This window comes from Xyrauchen texanus, chromosome 30 (genome assembly GCF_025860055.1).
Source record: "Xyrauchen texanus isolate HMW12.3.18 chromosome 30, RBS_HiC_50CHRs, whole genome shotgun sequence".
NCBI lineage: Eukaryota > Metazoa > Chordata > Actinopteri > Cypriniformes > Catostomidae > Xyrauchen > Xyrauchen texanus.
Window position 1 is genome coordinate 38,526,033 of NC_068305.1, and position 11,897 is coordinate 38,537,929.

The window sequence follows — 11,897 nt, forward strand, 5'->3', positions numbered from 1 at the left end:
TTGTAATGCTTTTGATATACAATGTTCTGCATTGATTTGGTTTGTTGTAACTTTTAAGCCCAGAAATAGTTGTGTACTCAATTTTCTGAAGTGTATCTGTGACTAATGGGACTATTCTGCAATTGCCTAAAGTATTATATTGCTCTCAAAGATAGATACTTTTCTATCAGGCATTACAAAACTCAATAAAGGTGGAGATTATACATTTATTTTGCCATCTCTACTTCCCTGTTAATTTATTATTCAGTTTTAATAATAATAATAATAAAAAATAAATAAATAAAATAAAAAAAATGTATAGAACGACTAATGTTTGTCGCAAAGCGGACGAGTTTACTCTTTTTTTTTTCTTTCTAAAACTTTTCATGATGCGTTTCTCCTCGATGGTTTTTCAACACTCAACAGAATAACACAGGCAGCATGAATATGATAAATAATTACTGCAAGAGTTACATTAACATACAGGTGCGAAGGGACTTAAACGTTTCTAAATTGCATAAATAAAAAATAATAATAAAATAAGTGAATTGTAAAGTATTTGTCTTTGTTTGAATAACTACTCAACCCTAACTTACACATTAATACTGGAAAAAGAGCCCCTTTGGTGTAAAAACACATTAAGTCATTTTACGGCGGGATTTTAAATGATGACCATTCACCGTAAATAAGGGCTCCCCCTCCCTACAAAAGCCAATTTAACCACTGAATAGTTCACTCTTTACTGTTACATATGCAGCAGTAATATTAACAATACATGTCAAACTGGTAATTTTATTGTGTATATGATTTGTGCCACTTTTTAAGCATTTATTACACCCAGAATGTCGGAACTGGGCGGTTTGAATGTCTGAAGAGTTTGAATGATATTGTGCTAACTTCTACAATCGTTGTTCAAAATCATAATTACTTGTTATGGCTTGGATTATTGGCTTGAATCGTGTTTGGCTGTAGTGCAATACCGTCTACCACCACTGAAGTATCTGAACGAGAGTGATGGAGAATGTGGCTGCTGCTTCCCGTGCTCAAAAGTAAGGCACTTGTATAGTATACATAGGAAAGTAGGTCATAAGAGATCGATTTGTGGTAATAGAAGGGCGGATTCTGTTATCACATCTCTGAATAGGGCATAAAGCACTTAATCAGTCTTTACCATAGGAAAACATGATACAGGCTTGTGTAGTACAAGTGGACTACCAGAGACAGTGGAGCATGTGTTAATACAGTGCATAGGATATAATAATGAAAGGGTCATGCTTTGAAAATCAAGTCATTAGGTATGAACGGATTGAGTTTATATGGTTTTAGTATAATATTTAAAAGCAACAAATCTAATTAAAATAATTTAGTACTGATTTTTTCCCCTCAGCATTGATGCTCCACTCTCCATCTCAGTAGGTGGCGGAAATGCACAATAAGTTTGTTTGCCAACCAACACAAAATTGAAAGAAGAATTTACCGCGCTTGACTGATAGAAAAAAAAATCAAAAATGCTGTTACTCTATTCACTTCACAGAAGAATATACCGCATTGTTGTAAAAAGTTAGTTTATATATATACAAATCACCTAACGATATGGCAAACCTGCACTAAATATGAAAGAGCCCACCTTGCCTACCTGCTCAGCGTACAGAACACCAAAGATGCTGAAGCAGGGCTGTATGGGCAGATGACCATCATGGGATCCCTAAGGAAGGATGACACAAAAGCACTGTTTGGGGGTTACAAGGATACAATGATATTCTTCCTCAAGAATATCAGCGGCAGGAGTTGGCTTTCACTCAGGTCCTATAAGGCACTTTTGGCCAGGTATTCAGGTCAGATCACACACGTAAAGTTGCCAGAAACGTGACACTCTCATCTGGCACAATGTCTTCATATGCTGTGATCAATGAGAACTTGATGATCCATCGCAAATTCTGATTTCACTAAGAACTACTGTCCAATTTTGCAAATAATATGCATATATTAGCATGATAAATATAGTTTAAAATGCTAATTGACATCATGTTATAAAAGTTGGAGTGTGACAAAAAGGTAGGCTGTGCATGTTTTATAAATCTGTGTGCAGCAGGGGCTGATGGGCTTTGAGATGACCTGGTCAAATGCCTGTTGTTATTAATTTCATTAATTATTATTCATTTTATATATTTTCTTTGTTTTTTTTTAAAAAACCCTGACTGCTTTCACGTGTTTTATTTATAAAAATATATTTTACAATTGTATGGGGAAAATGCATATCACCGAACAAATGTTGTGAACGCTAATTTGCTTTAGGCCTCATTAGACCACAAAAATTAGGACCTGTAGGTGAAGCTCTTCTGCCATTTTGTTAATGTGTTGATGTTGAGAATTGTAAACCCTTTTCCTCATTGAAAAGGTAGACTTGTAAAACGCGTGACATCTGTTGAACGTTAAGAAGATGGCGAAGGTGGATCTTGGTTAACATGGATTTATCATTTTAATGGTGAATTCATAAAATTGATAGTGTCGTAAACTTTTAAAAGTTTCGTAAAAAATTACGGCGGTAGTTCAGGCGGTAAATGCATGATGTCATTAGCTGTTTCCTCAAAAAAGCAGTTTATTCAGCATACTGAAACATCTCTTCCATATAGTACAATTACAAATATCTGATAGCTTCGCCAGTGTACCGCCCATAGAATATATGTGTGACCGCAGCTTTTAGCATCGCTTTGTTAATCTTGTAGGCTCTATTCAATAGAAGGGCTCTGGTGTGTGTTGGAGGCGGGTGATCAAACCGGACGTTGAGCCTCTAACCACAATGCAATGTTGCTCGTTTTAATTCGCAAAGTATTTATTTTTATTTTATTTATTATTTATTAGTCATTGGGTTTGCAGTTTGGTGGTATCATTCTAATTATAAACGCATTACTGTCAGTTATGTTATATATGCTCTGTATGACTGCCATAATGTCACTAACCGTTCTTGTGAAATGTGTTTCACTCACTCGAGTATCTGCTCGTATCTAGTGTTTCGTCAGTACACTCATGTTTCTCTTCATATCGCATAAATCTTTCGCCTTTTACTAAAGATTTCCGTGGGGAGGAACACAATGAGTATTAAGTAATTTTTTGATGCCCTACTTAACCGTAGGGCTTCCTTTACATGTAAAGATCAGATATGGAATAATAATTAGGAAGTGTTAATTGTATTATTTATTGTAAATAGTTTTATAATTGCACATTTCTGTAATAATAGAATTAATGTCCATTATTATTACTGAGTATGTAAACGTGAAGCAGTCTTCCCGAAAGTTTTACTGTGTACTAGTGAATGCTAAAGTATATAGTTTGGTCTTCTTGCGGATTCTTTGATTGTGCTTCTCTCGCTTGAACTCAGTTTATAAGACCAACAACTGTCTTTAAACTGGAAATCACTCGCTTTTTTCCTAAATATTTCTGAGGGAGGATCAAAATGAGTATTTGTAGTAAACTTTCAAGGCAGTAAATGCATTAAGCCATTAGCTGTTTCCTCAAAACAAGAGTAAAGAGGAAGATTTACACACTCTGACGTTGACCTTTTAGATAATCATTTCTAAAAACAATTATCCCCGTCGTGGAATCGAACCCCTGTCTTCCGGGTGACAGGCGGAGATACTGTCCACTGTCGTTAGTATCATGCGGAAGACCGGGGTTCGATTACACGACGGGGAGAATTATTGTTTTGGTCGACTGCCACACAAACCTTAAAGCAAACACAAATTAAATGAACATACGAACGACTATTAACCGATATCATTTTACACAAAACTTAATCCAACCACATCTGCCACACAATTATACTTCTCTGTACAAATTGCAATATCTGACAAGTACTTCAGTACTTCGACAGAAGCCCAAAGATTAAACAGGTCATCATCACACATTTTACTTATACTAATTTTATTTATCCCCACAGACATCTTTAGTAAAAACTAATGATGGTCTTACAAACTGAGTTCAAGTGAGAGAAACACATTTCACAAAAACGGCAACAGACATAAATAGGCCTACAACGAATAACCGATAATAACACTTAAAAACTTATATAACACAAATCAAAACAGAACATGTACTGTTATATTTCCTTTTTTCTTTCAGTTTTAGAACATTAAAGCTGCTGCAGATTCGCTACAAACAATAAAAAGAATCCGCTAAAAGATCAAGTTATACTTTATCACGTCATTCACTTGCAGACAACAAAGCAATAAAACATTCCAGAAGACTGCTGACATTTACATTAACATAATATTAAATAACTGTCATATAGAATAAAGAAAATCACTAATCAATATACTAAAAATCATTAACTGAATTCTGTCTTTTCACATCATCAGGAAGACCCGCAGTTTAGGGCATCAAAAAATTACTTAATACTCATTGTGTTCCTCCCCACGGAAATCTTTAGTAAAAGGCGAAAGATTTATGCGATATGAAAAGAAACACTAAATGTACATATTTCGCTGTTTTCCTAAAAAATTCTGAGGGAGGATCAAAACGAGTATATGACGTAAACTGAACGTTTAAGCCTGAACGGCGGTAAATGCTTTAAGCCATTAGCTGTTCCCTCAAAAGAGCCAAATTCTAATGGCACTTCCTCGTTAGTATAGTGGACAGTATCTCCGCCTGTCACGCGGAAGATCGGGGTTCGATTCCCCGACGGGGAGAAATATCTTTTTTTAACTGTATCATCTAAAAGGTCAATGGTAAACCAATGAGTGGGCAAATGAGACTGAGACCATAAAGGCCTGTAAGACTTCTGTTACGATTTGTTTCTCGTTACAGTTTAACATAGTTGTGTTATTGTCGGTTATTCGTTGTATTTATGTCTGTAACCGTTTTTGTGAAATGCGTTTCTCTCACTTGAACTCAGTTTATAAAACCAACAACTGTTTCCAAACTGTAAATATTTCGCTTATTTCCTAAACAAAATCTGAGGAAGGATCAAAACGAGTATATGACGTAAACGTTCAAGCGGTAAATGCTTTAAGCCATTAGCTGTTGCCTCAAAACAAGATTAAAGAGCCAGAGTAACACACAGTCCCATTTTCAACCAAATTGTTTCAAGATCTGGAGGCACTTCCTCGTTAGTATAGTGGACAGTATCTCCGCCTGTCACGCGGAAGACCGGGGTTCGATTCCCCGACGGGGAGAAATATCTTTTTTTAACTGTATCATCTAAAAGGTCAATGGTAACCCAACGAGTGGGCAAATGAGACTGAGACCATAAAGGCCTGTAAGACTTAAAAAAAGCTTTAAGGAAATCGAGGATCTTCTGCTATATCTGTCAGCAAGGTCAGATCCAGTAACAGTTTTGTCAAATTACAGGTTTTCACACATTTGAGAAGCAGAATCATGTATATATTTTTTTTATAGCACATGGTATTTTCATTTTTAAAATATAAGTCCTCTATTGCATTTGAAAAAGTGTTTTGTTTCTTCACAACAATCTAAAAGAACAAAAGTGTTTTTGTTTCCCAAAATATTTATTATTTTTTTATTAAACCTTAAACAGAGGATCCACTTTATGGAATCTGTCACCAAACCAGTAATGCTGCCCCAAAATACACAAATAATAAAATATTTAAAGATAAACCTAATGATTCAGATCCTTCAGACATTAATACAACGAATAACCGATAATAACACAACTCAAATTGTAACGAGAAAAAAACTAATTATAACAGAACATGTACTTGTACATATTTCCTTCAAGCTGCTGCAGATTCGCTACAAACAATCAAAAGAATCCGCTAAAATATCAAGTTATACTTGATCACGTCATTCACTTGCAGACAACAAAGCAATAAAACAATCCAGAACTTCACATTTAGGCCTACATTAACAGAATATTAATAAACTATCATAATGAAGCAGTAACTAAACCACATAAATAATAATTCAATAAATCAACTCTATCTTTTCACATCATTGGGAAGCCCCACCATAAAGCAGGGCATCAAAAAATTACTTAATACTCATTGTGTTCCTCCCCACGGAAATCTTTAGTAAAAGGCGAAAGATTTATGCGATATGAAGAGAAACATGAGTGTACTGACGAAACACAGATACGAGCAGATACTCGAGTGAGTGAAACACATTTCACAAGAACGGTTAGTAAGAATATGGCAGCCATTAAGAGCATATATAACATAACTAACAGTAATGAGTTTATTATTAGAATGATATCACCAAACTGCAAACTAAACGAATAATAAATAAAAAAAATACTTTGCGAAGTGAAACGAACAACATTGCATTGTGGGTACAGGCACAACGTCAGGTTTGATCACCCGCCTCCAACACACACCAGAGCCCTTCTATTGAATAGAACCAACAAGATTAACAAAGCGATGCAAAATGCGGCGGTCACACATATATTCTATGGGTACACTGGCGTGGAGTTCATATATTTTTACTTGTAGTCTATGGAGGAGATGCTTCAGTATGCTGAACAAACTGCTATTTTTAGGAAACTAAAATCACTTAATGAACTTACCAACTGTCCAACATGTTTTACACCAAACAATCCTTTTGGAGTGAACTACCTGTGGAGTTTATTACGATAAAATGTATGTTTTTATAAAAGAATCACGGACAAGTTTGCGACAGCAAGATTACACTTTACGGCTCTCCCCATTCATTTTAACAGTTATCCGCAAACAATGACTTAATGTCGTAACACGCCAGTTGACAGTTTACGCTTTACCATGGTAAAAGCGCGGAGATACAGCAGTATAAAAGTTCTTCACAACAATGTATTCAAAATCAAGCATTAGCAAGCGAACTAAAGCGCCTATATTTAATAAAATGTTCATTATAGTTTATATATAAATCTTAAATTATTCAAAAGAAACCAAGAACATAAAGCACCGAAAATCTACTGAATAGGTTTCCAAACCAACAAAGCTGCCTCACAACACAAAATCGTCAAGATAGAGATACAACCTTTGTAAAAACAACAAATAAAGTTGCGAGGAACAGTATTAAGACAAAATTAATAGCATTTAAGATAGTATTATTAAGTGATATTGTTTATTTTAACAACAATATGCTGTATATACTTATGTGAAGCGAGTAAAGTTTTCCACGGTTTTTTCTAACAGACGAGCGCGGGAACCAGCAGCCACATACTCAATCACTCTCGTTCTGTTAAATAGTGGTGATGGACGTTATTGCACTACAGCCCAAACACGATTTAAGCTAACAATAGAAGACATAACAAGTAATTATCGACTGTTGAAGTTAGCACAATATCATAGAAATCACACACATCACCGATGTTTACCAAGCGACCTTGATTCCCACACACAATCACTGAAGTTTACAACACTATCAATTTCGTTAAAATTATCAATCCGTGTTAACCAAGACTCACCGTTGCCATCTTCTTATAGCTCAACAGATGTTTTAAGTCTATTTTTCAATGAGAAAAGGGGTTCACAATTCTCACCTTCACCACATTAACAAAATGGCAGAAGAGCTTGACACCTACAGGTCCTAATTTTTGTGGTCTAATGAGGCCTAAAGCAAATTACCGTTCACACCATTTGTTCTGTTATCGTTTCCAATTGTAAAATAAGTAAATAAATTAACGAAAGCATCCAGAGTTTAAAAAAGAAAGAAAATATAGAAATTAATAATAACAGGTTTTGACCTGGTCATCTACAAGCCCATCAGCCCCTGTTGCACACAGATTTGTAAAACATGCTCAGGCAAGAGTCAGTAGCCTACCTTTTTCACACTTCAACTTTTATAACATATCAATTTGCATTTTTAAACTACACTTGTACTAAAATATACTTACTAATTACAAAATTGAACAGTAGTTCTAAGTGAAATCTGAATTCGGGAAGAGTAAAATTTTATGAACAGTCAAAGTGTGGAATGGTTTTTATAAACATTATAAACAAGGAAGTGTTCTGACCATTTGACTCCCATTCTTGCAGCTTCACCCACGACAGGATCATCAAGTTCTCATTGATCACAGCATATGAAGACACTGTGCCAGATGAGAGCATCACTTTTCTGGCAACTTTACCCATGTGATCTAACCTGAATACCTGGCCAAAAGTGCCTGTAGGACCTGAGTGAAAGCCAACTCCTGCCGCTGATATTCTCACGGAAGGCACTCAACCAAATACTCTGCCTTCACAGACATCCCAAACCACCCATTGGTGTCCTTGTGGTGTTCTGTATGCTGAGCAGGTAGGCAAGGTGGGCTCTTTCATTTTTAAGGCGAAGCTCCTCAGAAAGCTGGTTTGCCATATCGTTAAGTGATTTTCCAGAGCGCCCACAAGAATTACTCACAACATGAGCTGTTTACAAGGCAGGATGTAATTGTTTCTAAGACTTTCCATTATACTATGCTCTGGTTTCCAAAGGAATAAGGGATGGAGCTGGAACTTTGGTGATAGCAGGCCTGTGTTTGTTTCTATAAGCTTAGGCTGTGGAGGATAATGCCACAAGGAGAGCATATTCATACGGTGTGTAACTGGCCAGAGCCCCATAGATTCCATCTCTGTTTTCATCAAAATGTTTTGATAGAGCGAGCAGTTCCAGCGAATAATAGCTTGGGCACAGGGGCCTCTAAGGTACTGGTGCAGGTGCAGTTGGTATTGATGGTGCAGCTGTACTGACTGGGCAACTGCTGGTGGTACTGTGGACAGTGGCTTTACCCTGTGAAGAAGGCCTGCACACAGGAGCTGGTAGAATTGGTGGAAGCTGTGGCACAACTGTATGGAACAAAGCAAATCAAGTAAAAAGTTTGATTTTATTTAAATGTATGATTTGTCTTTTTTGACATCAGTTAGATTACTTAAAATATCATTTATTTAAAGAGTTATATATTATTATTATTAATATTACTATTAATATTATTTACATAACTTTTAATACTTATGTTCAGTTAAAAACAGGTAAAACAAACACAAACAAACACTAAGACAAATAATAATTAAAACAAAAACAGTACACATACAGTTAATGATCTGCACTCACCCTTATCACTGATACCTTCAACCCTTAAGATTGGTTAGTTGAACAAAATAACATATGTTTAGAACAGACAAGAACAATGCCAAAACAATAAACACAGTACAAATGTATTATTCCGTGGGTAACCTAATAAGCATGTAAAATTGATGTGGAAAATAACTTCTTGCTGTGGACAAGACTCAACATTTGTCGCAGGTGATCCTGAAAACACATCATGCATTATAATTTGAATAGTATCACTGTAGTATGTGCAATTTAATATATGATAAACAGAATTAACTTATTGGCAAACAATTAAAAAAAATAGCTGCCTCTTGGTTCTCTTACTCGGCAGTGTAGGACATTTTTGTTCATGAGACAAACTCAACATCATCCACTCAGGGGCCGGATTCACAAAACGTTCTTAAGAAATTTCTTCTTAACTGCCATTTTCTTCTTAATTTGTAACTTAAGATAAAAGTTAAGAATATTTGGTATTTAGTCTTATCTTGGTCAAAGAAAACCCTCAGTATTTTAGTCTAGTTTTAGTCAATGAAAACTGTTGACATTTTAGTAATATCTTTGTCACATTTAGACAGGTGAAACATCAAGAAATTCAACTGTTGTACTAGTCAAGTCAATTTTATTTGTATAGCGCCTTTCACAACACACATCGTTTCAAAGCAGAAACCAGAGCATAGTATAATGGAAAGTCTTAGAAACAATTACATCCTGCCTTGTAAACAGCTCATGTTGTGAGTAATTCTTGTGGGCGCTCTGGAAAATCACTTAACGATATGGCAAACCAGCTTTCTGAGGAGCTTCGCCTTAAAAATGAAAGAGCCCACCTTGCCTACCTGCTCAGCATACAGAACACCACAAGGACACCAATGGGTGGTTTGGGATGTCTGTGAAGGCAGAGTATTTGGTTGAGTGCCTTCCGTGAGAATATCAGCGGCAGGAGTTGGCTTTCACTCAGGTCCTATAGGCACTTTTGGCCAGGTATTCAGGTTAGATCACATGGGTAAAGTTGCCAGAAAAGTGATGCTCTCATCTGGCACAGTGTCTTCATATGCTGTGATCACAGAGTATCCTAGCAACCATTTAGCAATAACTATATCTCTGCACCAGAAAATCAGAGAGACTTCTGGGTTGATTTATTTCAATCAGGATGGCAAGGAGACTTGATAAGTATCACTACGGTAACTGCCTAGCAACCACATGGGGTTACCCTAGCAACAGAGTAACAAATCACATATCTCTGCACCAGAAAATCAGAGAGACTTCTGGGTTGATTTATTTCAATCAGGATGGCAAGGAGACTTGATTAGTATCACTATGGTAACTGCCTAGCAACCAGATGGGGTTACCCTAGCAACAGAGTAACAAATCACATATCTCTGCATCAGAAAAACGTAGAGACTTCCGGGTTGACTTATTTCAATCATGATGGCAAGGACACTTGATTAGTATCACTATGGTAACTGCCTAGCAACCAGATGGGGTTACCCTAGCAACCGAGTAACAAATCACATATCTCTGCATCACAAAAAGGTAGAGACTTCCTGATTGAAATAAGTCAACCCGGATGGCAAGGACACTTCATTAGTATCACTATGGTAATTGCCTAGCAACCAGATGGGGTTACCCTAGCAACCGACTAGCAAATCACATATCTCTGCGTCACAATAACGTAAAGACTTCCGGGTTGACTTATTTCAATCAGGATGGCAAGGAGACTTCATTAGTATCACTATGGTAACTGCCTAGCAACCAGATGGGGTTACCCTAGCAACCGACTAACAAATCACATATCTCTGCATCACAAAAACGTAGAGACTTCCGGGTTGACTTATTTCAATCAGGATGGCAAAGAGACTTGATTAGTATCACTATGGTAACTGCCTAGCAACCACATGGGGTTACCCTAGCAACCGAGTAACAAATCACATATCTCTGCACCACAAAATCAGAGAGACTTCTGGGTTGATTTATTTCAATCAGGATGGCAAGGAGACTTGATTAGTATCACTATGGTAACTGCCTAGCAACCAGATGGGGTTACCCTAGCAACAGAGTAACAAATCACATATCTCTGCATCACAAAAACGTAGAGACTTCCGGCTTGACTTATTTCAATCAGGATGGCAAGGACACTTCATTAGTATCACTATGGAAACTGCCTAGCAACCAGATCGGGTTACCCTAGCAACCGACTAGCAAATCACATATCTCTGCATCACAAAAACGTAGACTTCCGGGTTGACTTATTTCAATCAGGATGGCAAGGAGACTTCATAGTATCACTATGGTAACTGCCTAGCAACCAGATGGGGTTACCCTAGCAACCGACTAACAAATCACATATCTCTGCATCACAAAAACTTACAGACTTCCGAGTTGACTTATTTCAATCAGGATGGCAAAGACACTTCATTAGTATCACTATGGTAACTGCCTAGCAACCAGATGGGGTTACCCTAGCAACCGAGTAACAAATCACATATCTCTGCATCAGAAAATCGTAAAGACTTCCGGGTTGACTTATTTCAATCAGGATGGCAAGGAGACTTGATTAGTATCACTATGGTAACTGCCTAGCAACCAGATGGGGTTACCCTAGCAACCGAGTAACAAATCACATATCTCTGCATCAGAAAAACGTAGAGACTTCCGGGTTGACTTATTTCAATCAGGATGGCAAGGACACTTCATTAGTATCACTATGTTAACTGCCTAGCAACCAGATGGGGTTACCCTAGCAACCGACTAGCAAATCACATATCTCTGCATCACAAAAACGTAGAGACTTCCGAGTTGACTTATTTCAATCAGGATGGCAAGGAGACTTCATTAGTATCACTATGGTAACTGCCTAGCAACCAGATGGGGTTACCCTAGCAACCGAGTAACAAATCACATAT

The 11,897-nt window shown here is 36.9% G+C and overlaps 5 non-coding genes across 5 annotated transcripts; 3 read left to right on the forward strand and 2 right to left on the reverse strand.

Moving 5' to 3' along the window:
* The first annotated feature begins 3,000 nt into the window (after positions 1-3,000).
* On the forward strand, positions 3,001-3,116 carry LOC127624472 (U5 spliceosomal RNA). The gene has a single exon (XR_007968176.1). It is a non-coding gene; the product is annotated as a U5 spliceosomal RNA (small nuclear RNA).
* A 1,220-nt stretch (positions 3,117-4,336) lies between these two features.
* Positions 4,337-4,450, reverse strand: LOC127624460 (U5 spliceosomal RNA). Its single transcript, XR_007968164.1, has one exon. It is a non-coding gene; the product is annotated as a U5 spliceosomal RNA (small nuclear RNA).
* A 142-nt stretch (positions 4,451-4,592) lies between these two features.
* Positions 4,593-4,664, forward strand: trnad-guc (transfer RNA aspartic acid (anticodon GUC)). The gene has a single exon. It is a non-coding gene; the product is annotated as a tRNA-Asp (tRNA).
* A 414-nt stretch (positions 4,665-5,078) lies between these two features.
* Positions 5,079-5,150, forward strand: trnad-guc (transfer RNA aspartic acid (anticodon GUC)). Its single transcript has one exon. It is a non-coding gene; the product is annotated as a tRNA-Asp (tRNA).
* Positions 5,151-5,934: 784 nt separating this feature from the next.
* On the reverse strand, positions 5,935-6,050 carry LOC127624480 (U5 spliceosomal RNA). The gene has a single exon (XR_007968183.1). It is a non-coding gene; the product is annotated as a U5 spliceosomal RNA (small nuclear RNA).
* Positions 6,051-11,897: the final 5,847 nt, after the last annotated feature.